The sequence below is a fragment of the Camelus dromedarius genome, chromosome 17, assembly GCF_036321535.1.
Source record: "Camelus dromedarius isolate mCamDro1 chromosome 17, mCamDro1.pat, whole genome shotgun sequence".
Classification (NCBI taxonomy): domain Eukaryota; kingdom Metazoa; phylum Chordata; class Mammalia; order Artiodactyla; family Camelidae; genus Camelus; species Camelus dromedarius.
Genome location: NC_087452.1, coordinates 16,223,902 through 16,238,492, shown reverse-complemented (window position 1 = coordinate 16,238,492; position 14,591 = coordinate 16,223,902).

Here is a 14,591-nt window from a genome sequence, read left to right as displayed (position 1 = left end):
CTTCAATGCTGATGATTCCTCTTTATTTTTAAAAATAAATCACCATGCTTCAATTTGAAAGCCAATTGTCTATGGAGGCACTAAAATTATTTGGTCTATTCAAGTGATAATGTACAATAAAGTTTACCTATTTTTAAATAGTTGAAATATTAATCCAGGAGAAAGAATTTTCTTAAAACAATTAGTATAAAATACATTTGAAATAATATGAGGGGTCAGGGTGAACATTTGGTTCTCAAAGATTTAGGTTTTATTCATTATAATGCTGAATGTATTTAATATTCATTTTTAGCATTGAAGAGGGGCCTTAAGGCTAAAACTTATATATCATGTTTTTCATTAATAGGAAGGGATTGTTATGCAAATCTGTGGCATATTTGATAACTTTCCAGAGAGAAAGAGAAAGTCTCATATAGCAAAGAGCTTTTTTAAAAAATAAAAAACAGGGCTAGGTACTTACTTTTTATTATTTTAGATCAACATTTATTTGCTATCCCACACTAGTAAATTTCATTTAGCAATTTGTTTTTCTCCTCAAAATTTGGATCATATTTATTTTTATACTGAGGGAAAGGATGTGAAATGATAAGGTATCCAGACATAGGAATTTTAGGCACAGACCAGTTAACAGAGTCTTCATTTCTAAATGTAAAGCTGGGTCTCTCTCTGCTTTGCACATGATTGGTGCTCAATAAATCTCAATACCTCTTCTATAAGAGCCCCAGTTACCCATGGGACAGGTACTGTCACAATCCCCATTTTACGGATAAAGAAAGCGAGATTTGGAGAGCCTAACACAGAATCACAACGACTTCTAAGTAGTAGAGCTGGGTCTCAACCTAAGTTGGTCTGATGCCAAAAACTTCATTATTATAGCTTCTCTACCTATTTCCATGCTTTATTTAAATATTGCCATAAAAAATGTAGAAAGCCAATAACCGGAAGAAACAATCATTATGTTGTGTATTTTCCTCAAACTCATCTTAAAACCTCTTCTCTCTCTTCAACTCAGAGATTAAGACTTAAAAACAAAATGGCAGAAAACAGATACAATTCCAGATTTTTTGTTTAGGGGTACTTTTTTCAGAGGGATTCCCTAAAGAATAGATTCAGAAGAGCTGTTACTTTTGGTAAAGGAAAGAGGCGATCAAAATTCTACTCTGCAGGTTCACTTGTCAGAGTTCTAAGATAAGACTAGTACTTCTGTTCTCACAAGCAGCTGACCAAAGGCACCTTGCTTGCATTTTTAGGCAGAAAGGTCACTAGGGTGAGCCTAACGTTAGAGGCTGAGGGCTCTGGCACAGCATTTACCCATGAGGGTTTCTTCGTAGAAAAAGACTGAGTTTTATGATCATGTGATTCTTTGGAGACCTCTTAAGGAGTCACAATTCGTATCAACACATTAAAGGCCCTGAGAAGTCCTGCAAGAAGACACGAATTCAACTTGGTGCAATCCAGCGTTTCTGAAACCTGTGGGGATAGAGCACTTTTTGCATGTGCCAGAGATAAAATCTTAGGCAAATCTGAATCCCCTCTCTCAAGCACATGCAAGTCTTAACAAAAAAATGCACTAACTTTTGGATAAGTGCTTTGAATATCTAGCCAGTCTGAGATGAGCTCATGGATCAAACAAAAGGAGTGTTCAGATACTCTAATTTACCTAACTTGCTTTACAGATGACGAACCTGAGAATCTGAAAGATTTCATGTCGTGGGAAAAAGGAGACAGGGCTGGGAGTGGGTCATGTCTCTCCTGCTTCCTAGTTCAGGTTTCTTTCTTTATTTTTTTGACCATACATGCACCTCTTTGAGTAATCGGTGCCCATTGACAAAACAGTTACAAACACATTTTCCAAAAACAGGAGACTATGTTATAAATATTCCTGCCCTGTATGTTGAGTCATGGCAGTGGCTGGTTCCATTTTTCGCACCGTAAGAGAAATGGCCATCAAATTGAGCATTCACGTTACAGCAGCTGGGTCTCTACCCGCTGGTGTCATTTGCCCTTTGCACAGTTCGGCAGAGCTTGGATTTGCTAAGTGTAAACACAATTATCATCAACATTTGGTCCATGAATTAACAAAAAAGGACAGCATAGGCTTGGGGGTGGGGGAGTTGTTGGAAAATTACTTTGGGTGGGATAAACTCTCACTTGAAGAATCCTAGGCGGTAAACTGGTAACTCATTTGTTTACTTCTAAAATGTTTCTGAGCTGATAGATGCAATTCACCGTAATGAAAGTACTTCCAAGCCCTAGCCAATGATCCATGGTAATGGTGCTTTTATGATCTTATTATGGCAACCTCCCCTCCGTTTTCCCTTGGGTTGGTCTGTTTAATAGACTCCCATCAAGGTAGTTGGAGAGGGAGAGGGAGTCAGGTCAGATGAGTTCCGAGGGAGCTTCAAAGTGTTTTCTTCACAGACCGAGGTTTCAGAACCCCACCTTTCCTGACTCAGGGGTTCACGGTCTCCCTTAAAGCTGATGAAAACCCCAAAATCTTATCCCAGCACTAAGTGCTTCCAGCTGTTAAGTCATTTTTAAATTAATTAACTGCCGGCCTGATTTGTACATTGATCTCTCATTAATCAGTTTGTGTGAAATAGTAGATTTCAAACTTCTTTTTCCCTAGTGGAGCAGCCTAGTTTGGATAAGCATCCTGTCAGATAAAATTCGTCTTAATTTCCTTTCTTTTACATGCAGATAGGGCAGTGGGAGCTGTGAAGGGAAAACACAGGGCAGTTTTAGTTACCAGAGACCCGCCCAGGGTCCCTGCTAGGAGCCTGGAGGCTTTGAGAGAGAAAAGTGCTGTGAGGACCAGCCTACAACAGGGCATGTTGCTACCAGATGTTTCTCTGTAGAGCCACAGTTTCCCCATCATCGTGTTCAAAGCCCTAAACTGATTTCCTACACGAACAGCTCGTCTCATTAAGTCCATATCCCTCTGAAAAGCATGGAAGGTTCTCTGTGATTTGAACCCAGTCTCCCTGTTCAGCGCTCTCACCTTTGAATTCTAACCAGGCAGGTTTCTTTCCTGACGTCACACAAACCAGGAACATCCACCAGCGTCCCAGCTTCTGCCTTCCCTCCTGCAGGAATGTCTCTGCCCTGTCTCACTACCTATTCACTCAAGGCCAAAGTTACAATCTCCCCTCCAAAGTGGGGACCACTGTGGTCCACATTTCACTTTCTCTTCTAAAATCTGAGAGCGTGTGGAGCGTAGCCCTTGACAACCCGAGAGACACATCTGGATCTGAATCAGGGCTCCTTCACTGGCTCTCTGTTACTTTGCAGCTCTGAGCCTCAGGGTTCCTCATCTGTAAAATGGGGATAATGATGGCTTCCTCCTCAGAGGGTTGCTAAGAAAACTAAATGAAACAACGTGTGTGAAAACGAAATGAAATAAGGGATAAATGTGATCCATCAACTGCATCATTATAAGAGCTCAATAAATGTAAGTGATCAGTATCAGTATCCTTATACTTTCCTAATAGGTAGGAAGTGACAGGTAGGTGATAACAACAAGAACTGAACATACTGAGACCACGTAACGTGCTTAGCAGATGGCATGGCATACAGTGTGCCCTAGTCTTTGTTTATTAGCTATTATATGATGATGATGGTGGTATCACAGGGTAAGGGAAAAAGGAAGTGACACACTTTAGTATTTATGTGCCTAGCACAGTGCCTGGCATATGAGAGGGTTTGAAAATGTTAGCTATTCCCATTGCATATTCTTTTGTATTATCACATACCTATTTCTTAAATGTAAGTCTGTTTGTAATTTTTCTGTTCCCCCAATATTAGGCCTCTGGTGGGTTTCCTTTTTTTTTTTTTTTTAAGTTTTGAATGTTTGCCTCAATTATAATGAGTCATGTTATATCAACCGATGAGTTCTTGAAGTCAAAGAGTATGAAATGTCCAAATACCCTGCAGTACACTTTGTATTTTGAATGCTATTATTTACTTTTCTTAAATATTATGATACACCTATTAAAAGGTTGAGCAAATTTGGGGCTTAGTAACGTGTTGTCAGAAGTTGGGGGCTCAGGTCAACAGCTCCCCTTTTCCCTTACTGGGGCAGTGCAGATTTAACAGGCACTGAATCAACTCAGAGGTGTAGGCTGTGAAAGTAGAAAGGCTTTCTGGTCTGGCCTTCGAGGTCTGCTTGTTAAGGTCTTTTTACATCAATTTGTATCTAAAGAGTGTTGCTCTGGAGTCAGACTTGATGGAGCCCAGTCCCAGCTCTGCCATTTACCATCTGACTAGCCTTGGGAAAGAGATTTTATGTTTTCAGAGCTTCAGTCCTCTTATCAATAAAATGAAGCATAATAATAAGACCCACCGTAGAGGATGGTTATGAGAAATAGATGACAATACGCCTGACGCACTGCAAGGACCCAACAAAACATTTGCTTTTATAAAAGGAAAGGGCATTGTGCCAGTGCCAGCGTCCTGGTCTTGACAATGGACCCTGGTTATATAAGACGGTATTGTTGGGGAAAGTGGGTGAAGGGTATTCGGGAACTCTCTGTACTATTTTTGCAATGTCTCATGAGTCTAAAATTATTTCCAAAAAAGTGTTGGAAAGAAGGAAAGAAGGAAGGAGGGAAGAAGGAAAGAAGGAAGGAGGGAAGGAGGAAAGGAAGGAAGGAAGGAAGGAAGGAAGGAAGGAAGGAAGGAAGGAAGGAAGGAAGGAAGGAAGGGAAGGAGAGAAGGAAAGAAAAGACAGTACCCGAGCTCAGTTCAGCAATGCTGACCTTCATTAGGTCTGAGGGCATCCAACCTGAAAATGTGCCTGTGTGGCTTCAGTGACAGGCAGGTCTCCCTTGAACTTGGGGAGTAGCACAGTCAGACCACACAAGGAGCTCCCCTTGCACTGACTCTGAAGCGCTGCAGCCCTCTGCTTAAACGCGCAAGGAGAGGCTACAGGAGCCAGGGGGTCGGAGCGCTGGCCCTTGGGCAGTGAGGGATTTTATACTAAATTGACAGATTGGCATTCTGATTTCATGATCCACACCGAGGAGGTTATCCTAAGTCCCCTTCTCTGCAGGTGCAGGGAAGTCAGGCTCTGAGTCTGCAAGACTCAGGAAGACCTTGGATGATCACCACTGGATCAAGGTGATGGAAGCCTTCCCTGGAAAGTGTATCCCCTCTCGGTTCTGCAAATGGAGATTTTTAGGCTTTTCTAGTTCTGGTTAATCACTCCCCATAAAGCACAGGGCAGTCCAATAAAACTTTTCAGAAGGATGGAAATATTCCATACCTGTGCAGTCCAGGACAGTCCAGCTAGTCACATATGCCTACAGAGCTCTTGAAATGTGGCCAGTGCAACTGAGGAATGAAATTTTCAATTTAACTTAAATTTAAATTGCCATACGTGGCTAGTCACGACTGTCATTATATGAAACGGACACAAATTAAACATTTTCTACACTGCTGTGAAGATTTTTTTGCAACATAAGGCTGGAAAAGAATTCAAAAGATGTACCAATATCCCTATCCATCTTTTTTGAGTGAAATGTCTTCTCTTCTGACAGCCTGAATGGTAGGAGAAAAATGCTCAGCCCGCAAATACCATGGATGACCTGCTCCTATGGAAGATACATCAGTCAGGGAAACATATTAACCAGTTCTAATAAAAATGATAATAGCAAACATTAAAATAAGTGCTTACTAGATGCCAGGAATTGTGCTAAGTGTTTAAAACACATGACCTTCTATAATTCTCCCAACATCCCCAAGTGGTTACTGTTAGAGCAACATCTAACATCTCGAGGGCTCCCACCTGTCAGGCGTGATGCTGAAGCCTTCCCCACTTTGTCTCACTTAATCCTTCCAACCCTGTAAACTATGCACTAATATTACCCCACCTATAAGCCCTGTGGTTTTGTGCAAGTTTCTTAACCCCAGAAAAATTGAAACACATAATCTAAACATAAACGTATACAATTATATATGTGCATTGAAAAAAATACTAACATGAGTGCCTGTGTGGCCAACACCCAGCTTCAGCATTTGAACACTGCCCGTCCTTCTGAAGCTCTTATGTGTCCTTACCCAAGAATACACCCTAATTTTTCTGTGGGTTAACCATTTCCTAACTTGCGTTTTGCCAGTGATGTACAGATTCCCTCAAGAGACAGACTTTTCTTCTACTTCATTCCACCAGTGTCTCTGAGCCCCTTACTCTTTTTCCAGGTTCTACAGAACTTGACTTCTGAATTCCTCGGGAATCTCTGAATTCCAACTACGAATGAAACTCAATTCAAGCTGGCTTAAGCAAAGAAGGAATTTATGTGCTCTAGAAACTGGAAGGACCAGGGGTGGGTACAGGCTGGTCTTCTGTCTTGTGTTGGGTTGAGCTGGTCTCCTCTGTCGGGCTCTCTTGAATGAGTTAGCCCCAGCAGCTCCAGGCCGACACCCTCTCTGTTTCTCGTTTACCGAAAGTGGGAGCTAAAGCTCCCTCTCCAATAATTCCAGCGGAGACCCCAGGACTGAGTCTCAGTGGACCATTATGGGTTAGGTGCTCATCTCTGAACCCATCCCTATGGCCACGGAGATGGACTGTGCCGTTGGACAGACTTGTGACATGGGGGTGTGATGATGATATGCGTGTGAGGGTGGTCCCAACGGACCACTTGAACTTAAGGTGAGAAAGAGGTGGTTCTTCTAAGGAAAATAAAGGTGACAGTAACAAAGGAAGAGAGGACAGATATGCATAGGCAAAGCAAGAGATGTGTGCCCCACTTTTGAACCAAGAATGTTGTTTCACTTCTGAGCCAAGAGGGTTACTCTGCATACATCTCAGCTACTGAAGAGTTAGGCACACCTCCCCAAGACACAGGAAGCAACAAAACTGTTCCTCTGAGAACCTTCTCAACCTCTTGGGAAAACAGAGGCTCTCTCAAACATTCTATTTCTAAAGGAAAACATTAGCAAAGTCTTTATCTTTGGCTTTTCGCTTTTATACACCATAGTCTTTGACTCTAAAAATGTACTTTTTACGTTTAAATTGGATAGTACGTCTCTAACTTCCTACTTGATGACTACATACAGTCTCTCCACACCAGAATGAGGTAAATGAAAAAGAAATTAGTGGGTGTTATTTCTGAGACGTGTGGTTCAGAGATCATCAGAAAAAGCTCGACACAAACATAATGCAACCTATGATTACTCATAATAAAGATAACCACCAGACAATGAGACTTTATGGGGCTAAAATTATGAAATATTTATAGACTAGCTCATTTTGTTTGCCACCGCAAACTAGTTTTCATTTTCCACATTTCTCTCTTTGCTTCTCTTCGAAGTCATGGAAACAGCCCCCTCCTTTTTTTTTTTCCCTATGCAAATAGATTCACCTCAGCAATTACTGACCTTTCCTTGGCATATTCTTTGACTGTGACCATGTCAGTTGTGTAAGAACGCAAGGAAACTGGTCATAAATGCTTTCAGAAGACAACGATGTCAAACCTGACTTTGAATCCATAACGGCACAATTACTTTGTAGATTTTTAAAATTTCTCTATCAACCATGATTTTTTCCACCTTAAAATAATCATATTCTTCCACAAGACTTCTGGAAGGAAAAAGAGGATGTTTCATTCTATAGACCTATATTCCCCAAATTTCCACGCAAAGCCTACTTCTGTAAACTGAATCATCATTTAAGATCCAGGGTAACTCAAAACTTTTTTCCCGTGAGTCACGGAATAGTTTTAATTTATAAGGAGAAAAATACTTTTGAGCTATCTTACACAACCTTACATAAGGAATCTCATGTTCCGTTTATAGCTGTATCGTGCAACTGAGATGCTAGTGAGAAGTGACCTACCTAATATACTCTCATAGTGAGCTTCTCCTGTCATTTGTGTGTGTGTTTATTGTAATTGCAGATTTTGTTTTCAACGTTTACCTAAAAGAAGGCAGCTCTACAGGACCACAAGAAGATTATTTTCTTCACATCTCTCCTGTAGTTTGTTAACTTTTTTATTATTTATTTTATTTTAATTAATTAATTAATCTCCCTTTAATGGGGGCACTGGGGATTGAACCCAGGACCCTGTGCATGCCAAGCATGCGCTCTACCACTGAGCTATACCCTCCACCCTCTCTCCTGTAGTTTGAATATAATTTATCATTAATTATACGTTTGTAGATAATTAAGACAAAACGTATAGATTTTTAAATGGCTCTTTGAATGAAAAAGGTCACCGGTTAAACCTTTGCGACTGAGGGCGATTTTGCCGCTAAGGGGGTATCTGGCAACGTCTGGAGATATATTTGTTTTTACAACTTGGAAGAGGGGGTTGAGTGCAGGCCAGTGATGCTGGTAGACATCCTATGATGCACAGGACAGCCCCCACAGCAAAGACCAATCTAGCCACTCATGTCAATATTGAGATTGAAAAACCCTGGGTTAAATTAACCTGTTACTGCAGGTAGAGACTCCCACAAAGTCGATAAACCCTGTTCTTTTATTTGTTCTGCTGGCGCTGTGTTAAAGTGTCACACTAACCCTGTATCTGTCAAGAAGCTAGACTGAGAAGCCTTCCGACCTACTTGATCTACTTCTATACTCATCCTCTGCTTCTCCCTTCCTTTGAAACTAAACTTCTAACATCAACCTTCCTCCAAGGCTTGAGAGCCACTTAGGACTAACTTCAGCTGCAACTAACAGAACAAGCCAACTTCTTCTGGCTCTGCCAACCGAGGTGTTGTTTTCCTCACATAAAAGCAGAGTTGGGGTGGCTGTCCAGGGACAGTGTGCTGAACCCAGGATGCCATTGAAGACGGGGGCTTCCTTCACCCTTCCACCCAGCCATACTTATCCCCTGTCCCTGCGTGGTGGCACGATGGCTGCTCCACCGACAGCCTAAGTGAGTAGGGGGAGGGCAAAGGATAAAGAGAGCCTACAGACTGAGAATGTCTGCTCTGATGAGCGTCCCAACTAGGTACTCACCGGTCACCCTCCAACACTGCACTCTGGTCGCTTTCCATGCAGCACTTCCCATATTTGATAAAGACATTTTAATTTGTTTTCTTGCTCTGGGCCCCTCTCCCCTATACTAGTTGATACATTTTTTTAAAGTGAAGTCAGCCGCCCTGCCAAGGCTCTGCCCACCCACCCTGGCATCCTTTTTACCATTTCTGGGCTCTCCTCCTTTTGCCACCTTGGACCTTGAATGCTAACAGCAGAACCTGTGGCGGGGATGCTCTCAGGCTCCTGGAGGGGATCTCCTCTACCTGTGCAGGGAGCCAGGAGTTATGGAGTGTTTTCACCCCCATGGGGAGGTCTGGGGCTATGAAAGCACAGATCCCTTACCTTGAGTCAGGAAAAAGCTCCAAGGTGTAGCTTACACTCCAGAGCACCCTGCAGGAGCAGGCTGAGGCTGGGGCTTTGCTTGAGAGCACCACAAGGCTGTCTCCTTCCTTTGCTTGTCCTGGTCCCCAACTTCCTTATCCCGCTCTCCTAGGAATGCCACCCTAAGAAATCATTTCTACAAGAGTCTCTTCTCTGTCTCAGAGTCCCCTCCTGGGGAACAAATCATGTTGTTTCTATTTACCCAGTGCTGAGAACAGTGCCTGACATATAGTGGGTCCTTGCAAACCTCCCTAAGACTGGTTAAAAATACATTACACTTGATCAAGCCACCAGTTCTGGAGAAAGACATATTTGAATTCAGTCAAGTTCATATGATTCAGTAACAATTAGTAACTAATCTCTACATAGGTTTGATTCTATTTAGTGAAACTCAAATTTAAAATAATCATCAGGAACTGGAAATTGACACAACATTGTAAACTGACTACAACTCAATAAAATAAAATTAAAAAAAAAATAAAATAGTGATGAGGAACCCTCCCAAACTGTTGGTGGGAATGGAATTTGATGTAGCCATTATGGAAGACAGTACAGAGATTCCTTAAAAAAACAAAAATAGACTTTCCATATGATCCAGTAGTCCTACATCTGGGTACATATCCATAGGGAGCTCTAATTCAAAAAGATACATGTGCCCCAATGTTCATAGAAGCACTATTTACAATAGCCAAGACATAGAAACAACCTCAGCGTTCATCGACAGATGACCGGATAAAGAAGCTGTGGTGTATTTATATAATGGAATACTACTCAGCCCTAAAAAGAACAAAATAATGCCACTTGCAGCAACATGGACGGATCTGGAGATTGTCATTCTAAGTGAAGTAAGCCAGAAAGAGAAAGAAAAATACCATATGATATCACTATATGTGGAACCTTTAAAAAAAAAGACAAGTGAAATTATTTACAAAACAGAAAGAGACTCACATTAAAAAAAACCTTATGGTTACGAGGGGGAGAAGAGGGTGGGAAAGGACAAATTGGGATTTCAAGATTTGCAGATACTAACTACTATATATAAAATAGATAAACAACAAGTTTCTTCTGTATAGCACAGAATGATATTCAATATCTTGTAGTAACCTATAATGAAAAAGAATATGAAAATGAATATATGTATGTATATGTATGTCTGGGACATGATGCTGTACACCAGAAATTGACACAACATTGTAAACTGACTATACTTTAATAAAAAAAAAAAGAAAAAAGTATGTGTGTTTGTGTGTATGTATGTGTGTATATATTTTTTTCATGATTTTAATCAAGTGAGAAAAAAATACGTCTAATTTAGAGGTCTGCATATTTAGAATCTTGCATTTTTATTGAAGGCCATATCATATATAAGATGCCACATCTATGTCAAAGACCTGTTTGGCTGCATTGTAGGAAGAAAGACCTACTTTCCACTGAATCTATTTCTTAGGGGAAATAAACACTGAAACGGGAATCTCAAGAAAAACATTTTGCCTGATTTGCTTTTATCTCTACTCTCTACAGCTTTTTTATGTCACCATGTTTTAGCAGAAATCAATTAATTATAGATTTCTAAGTGAAATATTTCATAATTTTATCAAGCCCAATTCTGTCACTGACTTGGTATGGTAGATAAACATTCAATTTAGATGTTGAATCCTGGCCTCCAAGCCCTGTGATTATAGTGATAAGGATGGAATGAGGCGACATGGAATAAAGCATTTCTTTCAAATGTCAGGTACATTATTCTTCACGATTGCAGTGGGAATTAAGAAGAAAAGAGTTCTACTTAAAATATATTAACAGTTTAAGTAGAAAAGTAAAACTCATAAAATCAGAAGGATTTGGGGAAATTTATTTGTCCTTGAATAGATTTTACAAGGAGAGATATGAAATGGTTAGTCATGTTCCAGACTTTCTGAGCTGGCTAATCAGTCTGTTCAGGGCTGAGATGCAGGTATCTGGCCCTTATAAAGGAAAAACCCAACAGCAGAGAGAAGCTCTGTGCTCTTGATATAACCTTACCCACACTTGCTCATTTCTATGGCTTAATCTAGTTTGAGGGGATTTACGTCACTCCAAGGACATCATTCACGTGGTAGTCTGTAGAAACAATGCTAGAGATTCACTTAGACTAAAATGTGAATGGTTCCCCTGGATTTTTACACTGCTACAGACCTGGCTAATTTTTGTCCTAATGGCAAGAGTCTTTTCTTTTCATGGAAGAGAAACAGAGACATCGTTCTTGGGGTGGCAGGCAGTGGCAGCAGGAATTCTGCTGGGCTTACTGTTACAGAATAAATCTCCAATTTGGTGACACCACCCAATTTGGGATAAGAATAGCTACAATTATGGAAGTACTGTGAATGGAGACCAAAGTGTGAGCTTTGACTAATTACAGACAAACAGAATTTTTTGCAATTTTGGTATAAAAATTCGTGCTATGGGAAGTGATTCTGATGTGGCCACCTATCATTTATACTTATTTGATAGTACTTTTCACTTTTCAAACATGAAAGAATATACTCTAGGATATATTTTATGTATACAAGTACCTGTCTTTGACTAATTTATCTTCGTGTCTTATTCCTGGTAGGAAGTTCCATATCACATTAGTTCTTTGACTTACCTTCAAAATTTACATAAGCGTATCTCTATAAATTTCATTTTGCAAACTTTTTTTATAGAGTGAAATATCTAAATGTAAGTTTGGAGCCTCATATATTTTAAGGGTTTTTGCCTTCTTTTGTCACGTGATGTAAAAATACACCATATAATCTTATCTCATACAATTCAAAATAGTAATACATGATGTTTAGACAAAGGCTCTCCTCCTGTTTTAAACACCATTTAGCAAGTTTTATAGCTGAAGGGTTTGCTGACATCTCTTATTATGGTGATTATATGAATATTTTTTATAAACCAAACAAAGATGCTTCCATAGCCAGGCACAGCGTGAACCTTTCAAAAGCCCCTTGCTTTCTAATCCTGTGCTAGTATTTTGGGGAAGCATCAGGGTACAGTAAATTCTCAATTACTCAGACTCACAGAGAAAAATGTACAGCAAAGAAGGTTCCCCAATCATTCCCAGTTGGCTTTGGTTTTCATTTTTATACTTAGAACGTGCCATGAAGTAAAAAAAAAAAATTGTTGGTTGTAGATAAGTTATCTCAGACACCAAAATCTTCTTTAGGTCATGTCATAAGCACCTAAATTCTGCTTAGGAAAAAAAGAGACATCGACAACACTTCTTAGCATGTCCTTTTTTGTAATGTGCTAGCCTGCTATCTTGGACTGTCAGTTAACAATTATAACACAGTACAACAAAGTAGATCAGTTGATAAATGAACCTGACCACCTTTTGCAAAGTTAAGAGCACCATATCAATTTAAAGAGTTGTTACTGCTGATAATTAAGGAGACAAAAATCACAGGCTGAGGCTAAATTCAATCTGTTACCCAGTGGAACAGATTGTAAAAATATTGCCTCACAGCTCTTTTGAACTCTGAAGTTTCTTTTTAGGAACAGCTTTGCACATAAAAGGAAATTGTTTGTGAATGCTAGCTCATTTGGTTTTGCCTGATGGTTCCGGAACTGGTTTAAATGCCCTTGGTGAACCGTCTGATAAACTTCATTCAATAATCAGAGATATTTACTGGAGAGGCCTGATTGGATTTGCTAAATCCATAATGTGCTCCACTGACATGGAGAGGTGTTGACAGTCCATTATCAACACCCAATCCTCCAGACTAACTCAAAAAAGGTATTATGTTCCCCTCAAAAATCACAGCTGGTCTTCTTAAAACTTTGTCTACTTTCACTTACGAGGCTAACGTTCCTCCCCTCTGCCAGGCAGCCCTCCTAATAAGGCAACTTGATGGCCTCCGTGTCTTTGAGGTCTGGCTGGCTTCTATCTACAATATTGTGAATGCCTTCACAAAGTAGCCCGACCGTTCAACTCAGGCAAGAATTACAATTAGTGACGGGCAAAACTCATCTTGCATTTATTATCTGGCATTTAGTTTCTCTTAATAGCTTAAAAGGGATCGCACAACAGCCATATAATTACTATGTCACCCAGTGTCATGGGTATGCTGGAGACAGAACACTCCACCCAGAACCAGCCATCCTAACCTTTCTAGCCCTAAATTAAACAGTGGTGTCACTTACTTCAGGAGAGGGAGTTGGGGAAGGCCTTAGATTCTGCCCCTGTCACAGACTAGATGGATAACCTTGGGCAAGACACTTCCCTCTCCGAGGCTGTTTTCTTGTTTGTAAACTGGGGGTGATAGGGCTTTTATGAAGAAGCTGTATGTGTAAATGTGTAGCTGTCAGTATAAAATTTTTGCTCAGGCATTCCCAATATATGCCTGTTTATTTATGAATGACATCACAGGCTATCCCATTGATTCATAAGCACATTATGAATCTGTCCCAAGGAAGGAACTTTTAAAAGATGATATAAACGTTAATAAAAGTCTATCTTCTTTTTCCTTCTCACATCTCAGTGGCTCTTCTGGTGTCCTCCCTACTTGGGTTTCCACTGGTTTAGAATCTCAGGTCATTGGAAGTTTACCCATCTATACAACTTAGTGAGAAATGAAAGCATCTATTCAGTGAGTAATGGGGCTCAGCAGAAGAGAACGGTGAGTATTAAATGAGGTAAGACGTGAAAGCCCTTGACACACTGCGTGGCACCTGTTTTTACCACGAGAGACGCAGCACGGCCTAGATGTTAAGAGGCAGGCACTCGGATGCAAATCTCAGCTCCACTATGTACTAGTTGTGGCTGAACTGATGGAATTGTTTTGTGGAAAAAATGAATTTTTTTTAAAAAAAACCACTACAAATAACACGGTGGCACGTAGCCAGCACTACATAAATGTTACTGGGCATTATCACAGGGGCCCAATCGACATTAAGTGTTAATTGTAAAAACCAATGCAATGACATATGCTGAGGTCATTATGCCTCTGCCCTTACTTTGTCCACTCAGAATGGTATCCAATAAACGTTCAGAATGATGACTTTGAAATACTGCCCCAGGGCTGCATTCACCTCTGTATCCGTCACCACTTCTGCCACATCTGAGTACCACCTGTACTATCATTTACTTAATATTTGTCATGAAATCTAGTTGGGCCTAACACCTAGAACTATTTCATTATTTCCGAGAGCAGTGTTATTAGTGACATCGTGCATTTGATGAGCTAGTAATATTTGTTTTCCT